The sequence below is a fragment of the Anomaloglossus baeobatrachus genome, chromosome 6, assembly GCF_048569485.1.
Source record: "Anomaloglossus baeobatrachus isolate aAnoBae1 chromosome 6, aAnoBae1.hap1, whole genome shotgun sequence".
In the NCBI taxonomy this organism is placed as follows: Eukaryota; Metazoa; Chordata; class Amphibia; order Anura; family Aromobatidae; genus Anomaloglossus; species Anomaloglossus baeobatrachus.
The window spans coordinates 138,080,500-138,097,698 of NC_134358.1; positions in this window are offsets into that span (position 1 = coordinate 138,080,500).

A 17,199-nucleotide genomic window follows, 5' to 3' on the forward strand; every position below is an offset into this window, starting at 1 on the left:
CTCATTTGAAGCAGTCCTACACTAAAATATTTTTATAAAATGTGCCATGCGGCCTCACATATAAATAGCAGAACTGCTCTCAGCAGCACTCACCTGGTCTATTGCAGTCCCGTACCCATGACTGAGTCATGGCTGTGGGCGGGACAGGTCCAAGCAAATGCTGCATGAAGTATATATATAGCCTGTGGACAAAGCCTGATGACCCAATGTGAACAGTCACCAAACGCCAAAATCTATACAGATGGAATACATCCCAAATTGGGGTGCATAGCAAGGTGGAGGTCAACCACCGACCAATTCAACAAAGAAACAACAAAGAGCCAGCACCAATGTGCACTAAGGCATCAAATATTCCAAACTGCATTATAAAAAATTTTTTTTGAGATTTTTGGCAAAAAATTGCAATTTCTTGAGCTGCTTCGCCACGTCACGGCAAATCTCATTTGAAGCAGTCCTACACTAAAATATTTTTATAAAATGTGCCATGCGGCCTCACATATAAATAGCAGAACTGCTCTCAGCAGCACTCACCTGGTCTATTGCAGTCCCGTACCCATGACTGAGTCATGGCTGTGGGCGGGACAGGTCCAAGCAAATGCTGCATGAAGTATATATATAGCCTGTGGACAAAGCCTGATGACCCAATGTGAACAGTCACCAAACGCCAAAATCTATACAGATGGAATACATCCCAAATTGGGGTGCATAGCAAGGTGGAGGTCAACCACCGACCAATTCAACAAAGAAACAAATGCCTTAGTGCACATTGGTGCTGGCTCTTTGTTGTTTCTTTGTTGAATTGGTCGGTGGTTGACCTCCACCTTGCTATGCACCCCAATTTGGGATGTATTCCATCTGTATAGATTTTGGCGTTTGGTGACTGTTCACATTGGGTCATCAGGCTTTGTCCACAGGCTATATATATACTTCATGCAGCATTTGCTTGGACCTGTCCCGCCCACAGCCATGACTCAGTCATGGGTACGGGACTGCAATAGACCAGGTGAGTGCTGCTGAGAGCAGTTCTGCTATTTATATGTGAGGCCGCATGGCACATTTTATAAAAATATTTTAGTGTAGGACTGCTTCAAATGAGATTTGCCGTGACGTGGCGAAGCAGCTCAAGAAATTGCAATTTTTTGCCAAAAATCTCAAAAAAATTTTTTATAATGCAGTTTGGAATATTTGATGCCTTAGTGCACATTGGTGCTGGCTCTTTGTTGTTTCTTTGTTGAATTGGTCGGTGGTTGACCTCCACCTTGCTATGCACCCCAATTTGGGATGTATTCCATCTGTATAGATTTTGGCGTTTGGTGACTGTTCACATTGGGTCATCAGGCTTTGTCCACAGGCTATATATATACTTCATGCAGCATTTGCTTGGACCTGTCCCGCCCACAGCCATGACTCAGTCATGGGTACGGGACTGCAATAGACCAGGTGAGTGCTGCTGAGAGCAGTTCTGCTATTTATATGTGAGGCCGCATGGCACATTTTATAAAAATATTTTAGTGTAGGACTGCTTCAAATGAGATTTGCCGTGACGTGGCGAAGCAGCTCAAGAAATTGCAATTTTTTGCCAAAAATCTCAAAAAAATTTTTTATAATGCAGTTTGGAATATTTGATGCCTTAGTGCACATTGGTGCTGGCTCTTTGTTGTTTCTTTGTTGAATTGGTCGGTGGTTGACCTCCACCTTGCTATGCACCCCAATTTGGGATGTATTCCATCTGTATAGATTTTGGCGTTTGGTGACTGTTCACATTGGGTCATCAGGCTTTGTCCACAGGCTATATATATACTTCATGCAGCATTTGCTTGGACCTGTCCCGCCCACAGCCATGACTCAGTCATGGGTACGGGACTGCAATAGACCAGGTGAGTGCTGCTGAGAGCAGTTCTGCTATTTATATGTGAGGCCGCATGGCACATTTTATAAAAATATTTTAGTGTAGGACTGCTTCAAATGAGATTTGCCGTGACGTGGCGAAGCAGCTCAAGAAATTGCAATTTTTTGCCAAAAATCTCAAAAAAAAATTTTTTATAATGCAGTTTGGAATATTTGATGCCTTAGTGCACATTGGTGCTGGCTCTTTGTTGTTTCTTCATGGACTCTGACTTGCCTGGATCACTTCCTGATAAATCTGAGGTTGAATCTGATGGTATCTTTCTCAGATAGGGGCTGTATTTATCATAAGGATGTCATGCTGAATGTCTTTGATGCACCCAAAGTGATTATCGTGTCAAGTAAACACTTCCTGGTATTGCGTCAACCGCCCTTCCACCCATCCCACTTGTCCAGGAGAGAACTTAGATACATTCGCTTCCATTTGTTCTAAGATGTCACAGCCATCTCGTGGTCTGCCCCCTTTCTTCTTCCAATTGAGAGACAGCTACAAGGGCCTCAGGTCAACTTTACATCTTCGGACTGTGTGATATCGTCCACCATCACTTAAACTCTGGCCACTTCCTTATTTTGCAACCAGCTGCAGACTCAACCCACTAAGGTACCAGTACAGTTCCCTGACGCAAGGCCGCTACGGTACAGTTGCCCAGTAGTCTCTTGTGGTTCCACCTACACCTCCATTTTTTTCAGGGGCACCAGAGCCTTGACATGTATAGTGAGCACTGTCTCACCATGTGGCAGAGTCAAGGCAGTGTTAGGGGATACCAATAAGTTTCCTAGGGGTTGGGATACAGTGTTTACCTCGTTATTTGGCTAGACCAGATCAGCTGATTGAAACTCTTCCATTCAGGCAATGTCAAGTCGCAGTTAGTCACATCCTGTCCAGCTGTCAGCTAGAAACTGACCCACTTCCTTCAGAACATTCATTCTCAGGGTCATGATGGGTCTCCCCCTGATGGGGCCTTTCACTAACACAATTTCCCTTTTCCCCAGATTCTTTCCACATACATGTATCTCTGTTCATATCACTCCCTCTACTAGGATGGGCAACTGGTTGGCAGCCATAAACCATAAAGTTGGACCGTCTCTGGAGTGAGTGACGTCCGGGAGATGATTTAGGATGTGCATTTCGGGCATGATGGTCACCTTGGACCCTGTGTCCATTAGGCAGCAAATTCTTCATCCATTTAACTTTGGATCTCTCAGAAACAATGTCTTCGGAGTCTTCGTCCTTCTCTCCAGGAGTACTGAGCCATGCGTTGTGCTTCTCGACTGCCATATTCTCAGTTTATTTCGAGTGGGGCAATTCCTGAATATGTGTCCCCTACATTCCCATGTTTAACATTCAGTCTTACACTGTGTGGGCGTGTGATACGGCTGGTACTGCTGGTCTCTAGGTAGGGGATACCTCCATTCTAGTTTCTCTTTGTACCAGAGTACAGCGTTCAGCTTTGCAGTAGCTGCAGTTCTTTTCAATCTGCATTATTCCCCTCTGATTTCTTGCCACAATTAACGGGCCCAGTCTGACTCGGCATCAGGCAACTTCGAAGTGGCAACTTGATGGCTCCAGATCACACCTGCTACAGCTGGGGTCTCTCAAGCAAAAAAAGTGCCCAAAAAAACGGGGATCACAAAAAAATTTAATATTTTATTGAAACAAAGATAAATAACAACTGGACTGATACACAATGAATAAAAACATTTAAAATCCAAAATGGAAAGTGAGATCACCCATCATCCTCATTGAATAAGAACCACAATGCAAATAACTAAAGTAAGCAATAAAGAGCAATAAAAAAGTAAGACATACAAATATGAATAGCCGTACTAAAATGCACAGTTCACTATAATGAAACTTCAAAATGTGGTGCAATAGAAAAAAAAACCCATATAACAAAAGTGCTGACATGCACATTAGAGCTTAAACATGTACCGGCAAAACAAACTTGCTGATTAAAGTAACATGCATGTAAACACCACACATAACAGAATTATGCAGATAGATTGTGTGCTGCAAGTATTGCTAAAATGTTTCATAGCCTACCCTAAAGAGGAAAATGGTGGTTCCTAAAACAAGCAAATATATAAGGATCACCAAAAAAGTCCAGGATCCAGTAATAAGGTCGGTAACTGGGCGTAATCCAAAAGGTATTCCAGACACCAACGCATGCGCTGTATGCATCGGATTTCATTGCGATGATACAATATTCCACCCAGGCGCCAAACTATTGGATATAAGCGCATGCACCATAAAGCTAATAAAAGTACAATGGACAGCGAGGCTTTTCCCAGGCGCCAAAATATCGGGTATTGACGCATGCGCGGTAAGACAGGATAGAGTCCACTATACCAAGCATGCGCCTGAAACATACTAAAAAGAACAATCAGTGCCATCCATAAAGTTTAAGATATCAGCGCGTGCATGGTAAGACAGGATGACATCCAATATACCACGCATACTGTAAAGCCATACAGAAGAGCGCAATCAGTGTCATATAACAGGAGACAAAGCAGTCAATCACGGCAGCGGTACTAGATACCAAGCATTTAGTGATATACAATTTAAAGAACATACAGTATGTATAGATACAGGCACAAGAGATTACAAATATATTTGGAGTTTAGTAGGCAGTATATAGTTCAAAAGCAATTACTGAAGATAGGTGAAATATTACAACATAGTAATTGTGGGCTACATCGAAAGTTCTTATGTTAATGGTGAACTCCCTTATGTTGTATAGCAATAAGGTAGAAACATATTAGCTCCCCAAAACTTGGTCTGTAAGTCTTGTGTGTCCCTACAAAGCCACATATAACTTGCTCACTTAGAAATGCATGTGTAAGATAATACAATATAATATATTATTCACAAAAATCTGCCTAGTGCTGGTAATAGACTGTGATAAGTAGAGCGAATAGTGTGAATATAAATTGTATAGATGACAAATACAATACAAATGTAAATTAGAGAGCCAAGGAGTGTACCATACGCCTGTTCAATAAAAGAAAAAAAAAAAAAAACAACAATGATCGCAGAACACAGTTAGGGGGTAACGAGGAAAACAGTCAAAAACAATCTTGTCATGCACGTGTTGTAATCCTGTATAAGTAGACATTATTCCAAAGCGCCAAGCATTGCGGACACTAGATGACCGGTATTGGACACATATCCTGCAAGACCAAAAAGAAAAAAACATAAATATGGATAATGAGAAGAATTAAAAAGGCCAATTTAGTGATTCTTATAGAATCCCATAAACAAAGCTCCTTACTGAGACCATGGGAGGGCTACACTCCGCAGCTCGTATATCCATTTTGACTTCTGGCAAAGTAGAATTTTGCTGACATCACCCTTTCTGATGCTGGAAGAAACCGAGTCAATGACAATAACACGTAAACTGGAACAACGACCTGAGTGAAAATAAAAAAAATGGGCTGAATCTGAAGTGAGGTTTTTACTCTTAGTCCTGTCCACTTTAGCTGTGGATATATTTGACCAGTGCTGTTGTACCCTCTGACATAGCTCTTGTGTGGTTTGCCCAACGTAAACATTTGGGTAAACGCACACAAGAGCATAAATCAAATTACGTGATCGGCAGTTGTAATACCGATTGCTTCTGATATGCCCTGGAAATATGGAGATTGAAATCTCCTCAGAGGCAAAATGGAAAAGTGGAACAGGATCCGCAGGGGTACGTACCTTTTAGGGTGTGATCCGAGTTAATTCTTCAGGTGGGGAATTTGAAGTGGCTCGTGGTCAAAATATTACTCAAATTGGTTGCTCTCTTTGTCGTTATTTTGGGTGTGCTATGGATAAATGGTCAGAATGCCATATACATCTTTCCACTGTCTGTTAAGAGCGCTGATTAGGTTATCCATTTTGCTTGTTTCCTTAGGCCTTGGAGTCAGAAGATCAGACCTGTTAGCTGTGTTAGCTTGAATATGTGCTTTGGAGACCAGTTTTTTGGGGTAACCCCTGGAATGGAATCTCACTGTCAAATCGCGTGCCTGCTGGTTAAAATCATGCATATTCGTGCAGTTTCTCTTGACCTAACAAATTGTCCCTTGGGGATCTGTGTACGTATGTGTTTTGGGTGGAAGCTGTGAAAATGCAAAACACTGTTAGTCGTGGTAGGTTTGCAAAAAAGGCATGTCACAATGCTTTTGTTGGCAATAGAAATATTGAGATCCAAAAACTCCACAAGATGGTCCAACATACTGGAGATTAGCCTGATGTTCCATCTATTCTGGTTGAGCAGGGTGACAAATCGGTCACATTCCCCCACCATGCCTGTCCACAAAAACAAAATGTCATCAATATAGCGGAACCTTTTGATGACATGAAGACAAAAAGACTCTAGAGTCCATACCATTGTGTCCTCCTACCAACCAAAGAAGATATTATCGTAAGATGAAGCACAATGGGCACCGATGGCGGTCTCGGAGACTTACCTATAGTAGGTGCAGTCAAACACAAAATGTCTCCTCTCAAGTACCATACGTAAAAGGTCTAAGAGAAAGGAGTCATGCCTACAACCTCTGGATTTTTGGGAATCCAAAAAGTATTTAACTGTCATAACACCCAGATCATGTGAAATACTGGTGTAAAGGGACTCCATGTCCAGTGTGACCAATAAGGTTCCATTTGGGACCATGAGAGATTCCAATTCCTGGATCAAATGTGTGGAGTCCCTGATAATTGAACCCAAAGATTGTGCCAGAGGTTGCATGTCGAAGTCTATGTAGATACATGGTCGCTCAAAAATATACCTGATACTTTTGGCCTTCCTGGAGGCTCCACAAGGCTCTTATGCAAATTGGGAAGCAAGTAGAGCGTGGGAGTGATGGGACATTTGGTGGTCATGAAGTTTTTTTTTTCTTGGTAATTATGTTATAATTATGGGCAGTATCCAACAGACTATCCAATCTTGCCTTAAAGATAGTGACTGGGCAGGAGGGCCGGACCTGGTAAAAAAGACTATTAGATAACTGTTGTCTTGCCTTCTTCAGGTACATTTCCACAGGCCACAGCACCACATTGTCCCCTTTATCTGCTTTATTGATGAGAAATTCATGATTATTCCTAAGCTTTTCAAGGATACCATTTTCCTGGATGTTAAGATCATGAGGCTTAAGATCCAGCTTCTGGATATCTTGGAAGGTGTTTTCAAAGAAGATCTGTATAGCTGGAAAGAGGGCAAATGAGTGCATGGCCTGTGATAACACTCTCCCAGTAAACACTGGTCTTTTACCAGGTTCTTCTCGGTTCTCATCCAACAAATCCATCAAATTTTGAAAAACCTGTCTATCATTAATGTGTAGCATTTGAATCAGGGACGGTTGGCTATATAAAAGTTTAAATACCAGCTGCCTACAGAAAAGATACAAGTCTTTAGTTAGAGTAAATTTATCCAAATTACAAGTGGGAGAAAAGGATAAACCCTTAGAAAGGATTTTCTCTCAAGATCCAATAGGTTATAAGAGGACAAATTTATAACCTTTAGATTACCTGCCAGTGTTGTTGCTTTTACCGTCTCCTTGTCTGCCGGGTCTCCCCCCTGTAGGTTGGAGACCAGTTTTTGAACTTTCTGTCCCTTCTCCTGATGTTGACCACATCTCCGTTTCCTCCTCCTGGTGCATTTTCCTGGTCATTTGCTCCCGAGGATAAAAAAAATTGCTTGAAGAGGTGTTGGCCAAAACAGCCGGTGCTATAAGGGTTATCCCGTTTTGGAAACCTCCTATCTCCATGATCTGACCATCTAAAAACCCTGTTTGTACTAAAGTCCTGTTTATCTCATTGCAATTTAAACTTTTTACCATTAATGACATCATTCTCAAAGGAGTCTATAGTATTTTTTATTTTTTTCTGGAATGGCAGCAGGACTGTGTGCTGGTCAAAAGTGTTCATTTTCTGCTCTCCAACCTTAATCTCTTCCTTAATTTTACCAAACAAAATACAATCTTGCTCTAGGAGCATGTCAATAAGAATATTGGAACACTTAGAAAGACCAGATTCCCATGTAGGTTTAAAAGCTGATTCAGGTTCCCAAGCTGGGAAGATCTGTATCCTCAAGCCCCTAGGAACAACACCAAGTTGTTATATTCTTCTAATCTCCTAATGTTCCAATACGTTTTCGGAAATCTCTTGGGTAAGTTTGTAAGCTCTACTGATAATTTATTAAATTCACTGTCACCAGTAGAGGTCCCGGACCATCTAGAGTTGAAAGCTCAGTTCCAAAAACATCATTAGTGTCATTATGCCAGGCCAATTCCCTGGTACCTAAATCCATGTTACCAACACAAAAAGCCTCAAGGATCAAAAATAAAAAAAAATAACCAAACTAATAAAAAATAAACCTGGCCATGCCACACTCCAGAAATAGTGGAAATCAGTCCATTATAGAAAGTTAAAGAAAATATAATAAACAGAGGGCATCAGTTCATAATATAGGGATCACCACTGACACTAGTATTAGAAACTAAATAAGAAGAAAGAAAGTGCCAAAAAAACGGGGATCACCAAAAAATGTAATATTTTATTGAACTAAGGATAAATAACAACTGGACTGATACACAATGAATGAAAACATGTAAAATCCAAAATGGAAAAAGTGAGACCACCCATCATCCTCATTGAATAAGAACCACCATGCAAATAATTATTAAAGAATGTATGTCTGGAACACCAATAGTGTGAACATGGTGCAAGACTCAAAAACATAACTATACAATAGGATAAAGAGTTGCACACAAGTCACAATGTATATGGGGATGATGAAAAGCAAAATTGTTATGGTAAAACTAGACTTAAAAATACAATGAACTATCTGAAAAAGTGAAAAAACATGAAAATGGAATATGCATAACTGCTATGAATAATATTAATATAAGAGATATTTAGCCATTGTATTGATCAATGCAAAAGAGCCCCAAAACCAACGCCAAGGTAATCTCTATTTTTGGGGTCCCTACCCTATATGTAACCTCACCTGCAGTTAAAAAACTTGCTCTGTATGGGAAGCAAAGGACCAAGTTATATACAGTTAGGTGCAGAAATATTTGGACAGTGACACAATTTTTGCGAGTTGGGCTCTGCATGCCACCACATTGGATTTGAAATGAAACCTCTACAACAGAATTCAAGTGCAGATTGTAACATTTAATTTGAAGGTTTGAACAAAAATATCTGATAGAAATTGTAGGAATTGTACACATTTCTTTACAAACACTCCACATTTTAGGAGTTCAAAAGTATTTAGACAAATAAACCAAACCCAAACAAAATATTTTTAATTTCAATATTTTGTTGCGAATCCTTTGGAGGCAATCACTGCCTTAAGTCTGGAACCCATGGACATCACCAAACGCTGTGTTTCCTCCTTCTTAATGCTTTGCCAGGCCTTTACAGCCGCAGCCTTCAGGTCTTGCTTGTTTGTGGGTCTTTCCGTCTTAAGTCTGGATTTGAGCAAGTGAAATGCATGCTCAATTGGGTTAATATCTGGTGATTGAATTGGCCATTGCAGAATGTTCCACTTTTTTGCACTCATGAACTCCTGGGTAGCTTTGGCTGTATGTTTGGGGTCATTGTCCATCTGTACTATGAAGCGCCGTCCGATCAACTTTGCGGCATTTGGCTGAATCTGGGCTGAAAGTATATCCCGGTACACTTCAGAATTCATCCGGATACTCTTGTCTGCTGTTATGTCATCAATAAACACAAGTGACCCAGTGCCATTGAAAGCCATGCATGCCCATGCCATCACGTTGCCTCCACCATGTTTTACAGAGGATGTGGTGTGCCTTGGATCATGTGCCGTTCGCTTTCTTCTCCAAACTTTTTTCTTCCCATCATTCTGGTACAGGTTGATCTTTGTCTCATCTGTCCATAGAATACTTTTCCAGAACTGAGCTGGCTTCATGAGGTGTTTTTCAGCAAATTTAACTCTGGCCTGTCTATTTTTGGAATTGATGAATGGTTTGCATCTAGATGTGAACCCTTTGTATTTACTTTCATGGAGTCTTCTCTTTACTGTTGACTTAGAGACAGATACACCTACTTCACTGAGAGTGTTCTGGACTTCAGTTGATGTTGTGAACGGGTTCTTCTTCACCAACGAAAGTATGCGGCGATCATCCACCACTGTTGTCATCCGTGGACGCCCAGGCCTTTTTGAGTTCCCAAGCTCACCAGTCAATTCCTTTTTTCTCAGAATGTACCCGACTGTTGATTTTGCTACTCCAAGCATGTCTGCTATCTCTCTGATGGATTTTTTCTTTTTTTTCAGCCTCAGGATGTTCTGCTTTACCTGAATTGAGAGTTCCTTAGACCGCATGTTGTCTGGTCACAGCAACAGCTTCCAAATGCAAAACCACACACCTGTAATCAACCCCAGACCTTTTAACTACTTCATTGATTACAGGTTAACGAGGGAGATGCCTTCAGAGTTAATTGCAGCCCTTAGAGTCCCTTGTCCAATTACTTTTGGTCTCTTGAAAAAGAGGAGGCTATGCATTACAGAGCTATGATTCCTAAACCCTTTCTCCGATTTGGATGTGAAAACTCTCATATTGCAGCTGGGAGTGTGCACTTTCAGCACATATTATATATATAATTGTATTTCTGAACATGTTTTTGTAAACAGCTAAAATAACAAAACTTGTGTCCCTGTCCAAATATTTCTGGACCTAACTGTATGTGAAGTGAAACAAATGGCTATGGGTGGGGCAGGGTTCTCAGACAAAAAGTGCATACTAACTAAAGAATGTATGTATGGAACACCAATGGTGTGAACATAGTGCAAGACTCAAAAACATAACTATAGAATTGGATAAAGAGTTAGTATGCACTTTTTGTCTGAGAACATTGCCCCATCCACAGCCATTTGTTTCACTTCACATAAATAGCTTGGTCCTTTGCTTCCCATACAGAGCAAGTTTTTTAACTGCAGGTGAGGTTACATATAGGCTAGGGACCCCAAAAATAGAGATAACCTTGGCGTTGGTTTGGGGGCTCTTTTGAATTGATAAATACAATGGCTAAACATCTCTTATATTCCTATTATTCATAGTAGTGATGCATATACCATTTTCATGTTTTTTCACTTTTTCAGATAGTTCATTGTATTTTTCAGTATAGTATTCCATAGCAGTTTTGCTTTTCATCATTCCCATATACATTGTGACTTGTGTGCAACTCTTTATCCTATTGTATAGTTATGTTTTTGAGTCTTGCACCATGTTCACACCATTGGTGTTCCAGACATACATTCTTTAGTTAGTATGCACTTTTTGTCTGAGAACCCTGCCCCACCCACAGCCATTTGTTTCACTTCACATATATAGCTTGGTCCTTTGCTTCCCATACAGAGCAAGTTTTTTAACTGCAGGTGAGGTTACATATAAGCCCACTTTACACGCTGCGATATCGTTGCCGATATCGCTAGCGTGCGTACCCGCCCCTGTCGGTTGTGCGTCACGGGCAAATCGCTGCCCATGGCGCACATCGGTTACACCCGTCACACAGACTTACCTTCCCTGCGACGTCGCTGTGGCCGGTAATCCGCCTTCTTTCTAAGGGGGGCGGTTCGTGCGGCGTCACATCGACGTCACACGGCAGCCGTCCAATAGCAGAGGAAAGGCGGAGATGAGCGGCCGGAACATGCCGCCCATCTCCTTCCTTCTTCATTGAAAAAAAAGAAGAAAAAAAGATAACCAGCACGATCTGAAATTGGCATGCATCATATAAAAAGTGAAAATTCACAAATTTATTCCAACTGTACTATAATAAAAAAAAAAAAAAAAAAAAAAAAAAAAATTCACTTTTTATATGATGCATGCCAATTTCAGATCGTGCTGGCTCCCCTCTCTCTCTGTTTGGTCGTAGTTATGCTACAAATTCTGGTGGCCGGTCACCACCATGCCATGCACGCCTGATTTTGGTTTGCTTTGTATTCCTCCTGTTGGTAGCTGTTCAGATTCAGTTACCTCACCCCTTTCCACAGGCAATGCTAATTAAGCACCATCTTGGATCTGGTCCGCCTTTATCAATGGTTGCTGTTTGACACTGGGAGGATCAGTTCTGATATAGTCCTGGTATGGTGCAGTGCTTGCTCCACATGCTGGGACCTGGGCTGGCCTCTATCCACAAGTGCCTTTTTTGCAACATAGAAGCGGTTATATACAGGTTACAGGTATGTGTGCTCTATTATGGTTCTGCTTTTAACTTTATCTAGGAGGCCGCATGGCACATGAAATACAGAATGTAGAGTAGGACCCCCCTATTGAGATTTGCCGTGACGTTGGCAGGGGTGGCTCAAAAAATTGATCAATTATTTGCTAAAAATCTCATTTTTTTTATTGTAGTACAGTTGGAATAAATCTGTGAATTTTCACTTTTTATATGATGCATGCCAATTTCAGATCGTGCTGGCTCCCCTCTCCTTCTTCATTGCCGGTGGACACAAGTAAGGACATTTTCATCGTTCCTGCGGTGTCACACATAGCGATGTGTGATGCCGCAGAAACGAGGAACAACCTGCGGCATGCCCCACCAACGATATTATGAAAAGGAGCGACGTTGATCGTCGCTCCTTGGTGTCACACGCTGCGATGTCGCTAACGACGCCGGATGTGCGTCACTAACGACGTGATTTTGACGATATATAGTTAGCAATGTTGCAGCGTGTAAAGCACCCTATAGGCTAGGGACCCCAAAAATAGAGATTACCTTGGCGTTGGTTTTGGCGCTCTTTTGCATTGATCAATGGCTAAACATCTCTTATATTCCTATTATTCATAGCAGTTATGCATATTCCATTTTCATGTTTTTTCACTTTTTCAGATAGTTCATTGTATTTTTCAGTCTAGTATTCCCATAGCAGTGTTGCTTTTCATTATTCCCATGCAAATGATTATGGTATGCAATAAAGAGCAATACAAAAAGTAAGGCATACAAATATGAAAAGCCGTACTAAAATGCACAGTTCATTGTAATGAAACTTCTGATTACTCTTTATGTTTGCAAATGCTGCTGCTCAGGTGGCAAGTAGGATCATTCATTTTCTTTAGGTATATATTGTTTTGCTTTGGCTATTGGTCACACACTTTTCTTTGCTTTTGAGAAAGTCACTCTCTGTAGTGATACATGTGGGGCTGTGCCGCATCCTCTCTACCTTTAGCATTGACCTACTTGCACATTTTTTGCCTTTTTTGGTGATCCTTCTATATTTGCTTGTCTTTTAGGAACCACTATATTCCTCTTTGGGGTAGGCACAATGTGGATGTCAGCCCTTATTTGTTATATGGACTTATTTTTCTATTGCACCACATTTTGGCGTTTCATGACAGTGAACTGTGCATTTTAGTATGGCTTCCCATAGTCACTGATGGATGTTTACATGGATGTAATGACACAGAAAAGGATGATGACTTTTGATGACAGTGATGACTCAACAACAAATATTAAGTTTACACAAATACAGGAGTAATGGGAGTAATGTATGATTAGGGAATGGCTGAAGTGGCAATTGTAAAACAACTTAATACACGGTAACCGATGTATGTGACAACTCAGTATCAATCTGGCCACTTGTGCAGGAGAGAATTATTCTTCATTCTGATAGACCTATCAGTAAATTAAGAGATTAACCATTGTTTTTTTACACTGTTTGATGCCTTTTTCTGTATGTTATTTTGAGGAATGTCTGTTGATATAGATTGCATCAGCACTCTGCAGTATACTAGTTTGCATTTGGAGGACAATTATACAGTCTAATTGAATCAGCAAACAATGAGGAAAAGCCATGATTGTTTCCCCCAATCCTGTAAGAGACAATAGCCTGAAATGGGAACTGAGTGATATAAAAAGGGCATTGCTCCTGTCACTCATTTTTTCATGTCATTTTACAGGACTTCAGCTTAGGGCCCATGGATCCAGCTGAAGGATTACAGAACTGCTCCACTGCCCAACACTGAGCCCACAAATTCACTTGGAGACCAAGGTTGGGAAAACCTGGTCACCTTGCTACATACTTCACTATGCGAGGTCAGCTTGCTAAGCATGTGTGACGCCCCAGGGATGTCACTCCAGCTTCAGGGACGCTACAGGGTCTTCTTTTAATATGGCAAACAGGTATGGTATGTTAGTTTTTGTATGTGTGTCGTGACGCCACTCACGGCTTGCGGTCAGGGATATGGATGACCGCCACTGCAGATTTTATAAGCATCTGGGGCTGATGGGGTCTGTAGTCAGATGGTGTGGCCTCCCGTGAGTCAGGCAGGTCCCAGGGCCTCAGGTGTGTAAAAAAACGGGTCCAGAATAACTCAGGCAAAGTCCAAAAGTCATTTAACTGATTTTTACTCTCACTGATGTTATGGTGAGCTCACCCGGGCGTTGCTGTGATGAACCAGGTCTCCTTCAGGCCAGTCTGAGGGTAACAGGTTAGCTCGCCTTCCTAGCACTTCTGTGTTCAGATAACCCCTGACTTGAAGTACCGTGGGGTCTATCCAGGGAGTCGCAGCTGCCTTTTTTCCCCTTTTTGGACTGTTTGCCGGCAGTGTGGACCAGGTGAGATGGCTTCTGGCTCTGTCTCCTTATGGGTCCCTGTGTTGCTGCTGAGGCTCGGACTCTGTGTGGTTGGTGAGGTACTTCTAGTTCCCCTCACCGGCAGGTTTAGCAGATCATTAAAATGGGGTCTGCTCTAGGGAACTGTTCCCCGTACGTGCCAAGTCACCCCAACACTTCTCTCTGACTGACCAGGTGACCGTTCTCCCCCGCCAACTGTCACTACATGGCGCAGGGTCTGACTAGTGTCCGCGCGCGTATCCCTTAGCAACTGCCGCGCTCACTACTACCAGACTACCAGACTGGCTCGCTCCACTCCTTTCCTGACAACCTCTGCACTTTACCTCCCAGCCCCTCCACTACACCCCTTGACAAGAATTGAAGGCCAGACCACTCTAGGGACTGCCCAAGGGTCCCATCTAAAGGAGTGGGAGACCTGGTTGCTATGTGTCTGTGCGTACACACCTCATTCTGGCCTTTAGGATTACCTGGAAGTGTACTGTTCGAGCATGGGTGCAGTACTCAGTGGAGCCTGACGGGGTCAGGGGCGCCACACATGCCGCTATCTCCTTTCAGTGGGTGACCGCCAAAAGTGGGGTTCTGATGGCTGGGATACTTGACTCTGGATGCCCCAAAGTCATGAAGATTCTAGGCCCTGTGAGTCAGCGAAAGGGTAAGACTCTGTTGCTTGTACCATCTTGTGTTCTTGCTGGGAATGTGCAATATGCTATTAACTGTTAGTGACCCAATAAAGTCTTACCGGAGTGGGATAACTTTATCCTGTGTCGTCTGTGTAGTGTTCTGCTGACAGGGAAGGAGTACAGCATTCAGTGGGAGGAGCCCTTGTCCATGTGGTCTTTCTGAAGACAGCCAACACAGTAGACGAAAGCACCCCCTGACCCTCGTGTCTCCATGTACAAGTTATAAGTGCCATATTATTATATTTGGTTACTTAGAACACTAAATGAAAGGCATCACTAAGTTATCCCAGTCCTAGTCTTTGTCGGGGTAGCGTCCGTGTCACCCCAGCTTCTGTCCCAATTATTGTTACACAATTACATAAAATTCAGTATTCTCTGGGAATCATGTTCAGTCTTCTCTGTGAACAGTGTTTAGTCTTCGCTGGTGTTGCTTTGACACACGCACACACAAGACCATTCTCCTTCAAGTTCAGGTGCTAACTTCAAAACTCTTCTGTTTTTCCAGGCTTTTATAGTTAACAAATGTGCCACAACTGTCACCTGACCTGACTCTTCCAAACTTTTCACTCGAGGAAACACACACTTTACTCCTTAGTTCCTACTTAGTCTTCACAACCAACAGACAGCGATGTTCACTTGCAGATAGTGTAAGATGCCAACTGAATGCGTGTTCTTTTCACTATTCCTTACATTAACGTCTTACTATATTGAGACTTAATGACCAGGGCCGGATTAGCGATTGTTTCAAATGTTTGCCAATGGGATGCAAAGTTTAAAACACTTTTAACATTATTCATGTCCTCAAGACACTGATACTGTTACATCTGTAGTGGAGCAGAAAGTAATTGGCTACCTGCATCACCACTTACGCCGAGATGATGTAAGGAGCCTACAAAAGGTTGGTGCCATTCAGGGGACTTGAGGCGCATGATAACATCAATTTATTGCATGATTTGTTCCAGCCCGGTGACTAGTGAGGAGGACCGGAAGATTATTTTCAGTTTTTTAGACAGGCACAGATGGGTCAATACTACTATTGCGGCTAATTATTATTGCTATGATGAGGCACAATAGGAAATTTAAAGTTTAAGTGTCGTTTTAATTTTTAGTTCATAAATCAATAGTACATGTGAAAATAAGTAATTTTGTAATATATCTTTATCAGACAAAGATTTTATCAGATATTACCTCAGAATTAAGAATTTTGATAATTGATCCATTTTGTCAGAAAAAGAAGCAGATTTCTGTGATAAGATATATTACAAAGTTATTTTTATGTGTGCTACTAATTTATGAAATAAAAATTAAAACAACGGTTACGCTTTAAATACAATGAAAAGGCATGAGTGAGCCTTGTTCTGTGGATGTAGCCATTAAGCCCTATCAACATAGCCAGTGGCACAGAGTGACCACTTGAGCAAGGTTTGGTAAGTAAACTTCTGTTTGCTATCTACCTGCGAGACGTTCCAATACGGTCCGGTCTGTAGGGCGTCACTGCTCTTCTATCCTTGTGATCGCAGTCTTCCTTCTTATTTTGTGTGACGTGTCCTACACTATAAGCTCCAACAGATTAAAGGGAATATGTCACCTACTCACCTGCAGGGCAGTCAGTTACAGTCCGGTCCAATGGACGTCGCTGCTCTTGGGTCTGGTGCCCCTTCTATCCTTGTGATCGCTGTCCTCCTTCTTGTTTTGTGTGCATGATGTCATAAAGCCAAATTAGATATAATTCCACACCAAACATAAAAAAGGGGGTGGACAAAAGTATTGGCACTCTTTGAAAAATCATGTGATGCTTCTCTAATTTGTGTAATTAACAGCACATGTAACTTACCTGTGGCACCTAACAGGTGTTGGCAATAACTAAATCACACTTGCAGCCAGTTGACATGGATTAAAGTTGACTCAACCTCTGTGCAACACCTGCCTGGATAAACAGACTCAGGTAGGATGTAATGGACAGACTAGAGGGAAGCCCCTCACCAAGCAGGACCCCAGAACCCTGAAACCCTTTAACCCCTATACAGGGAT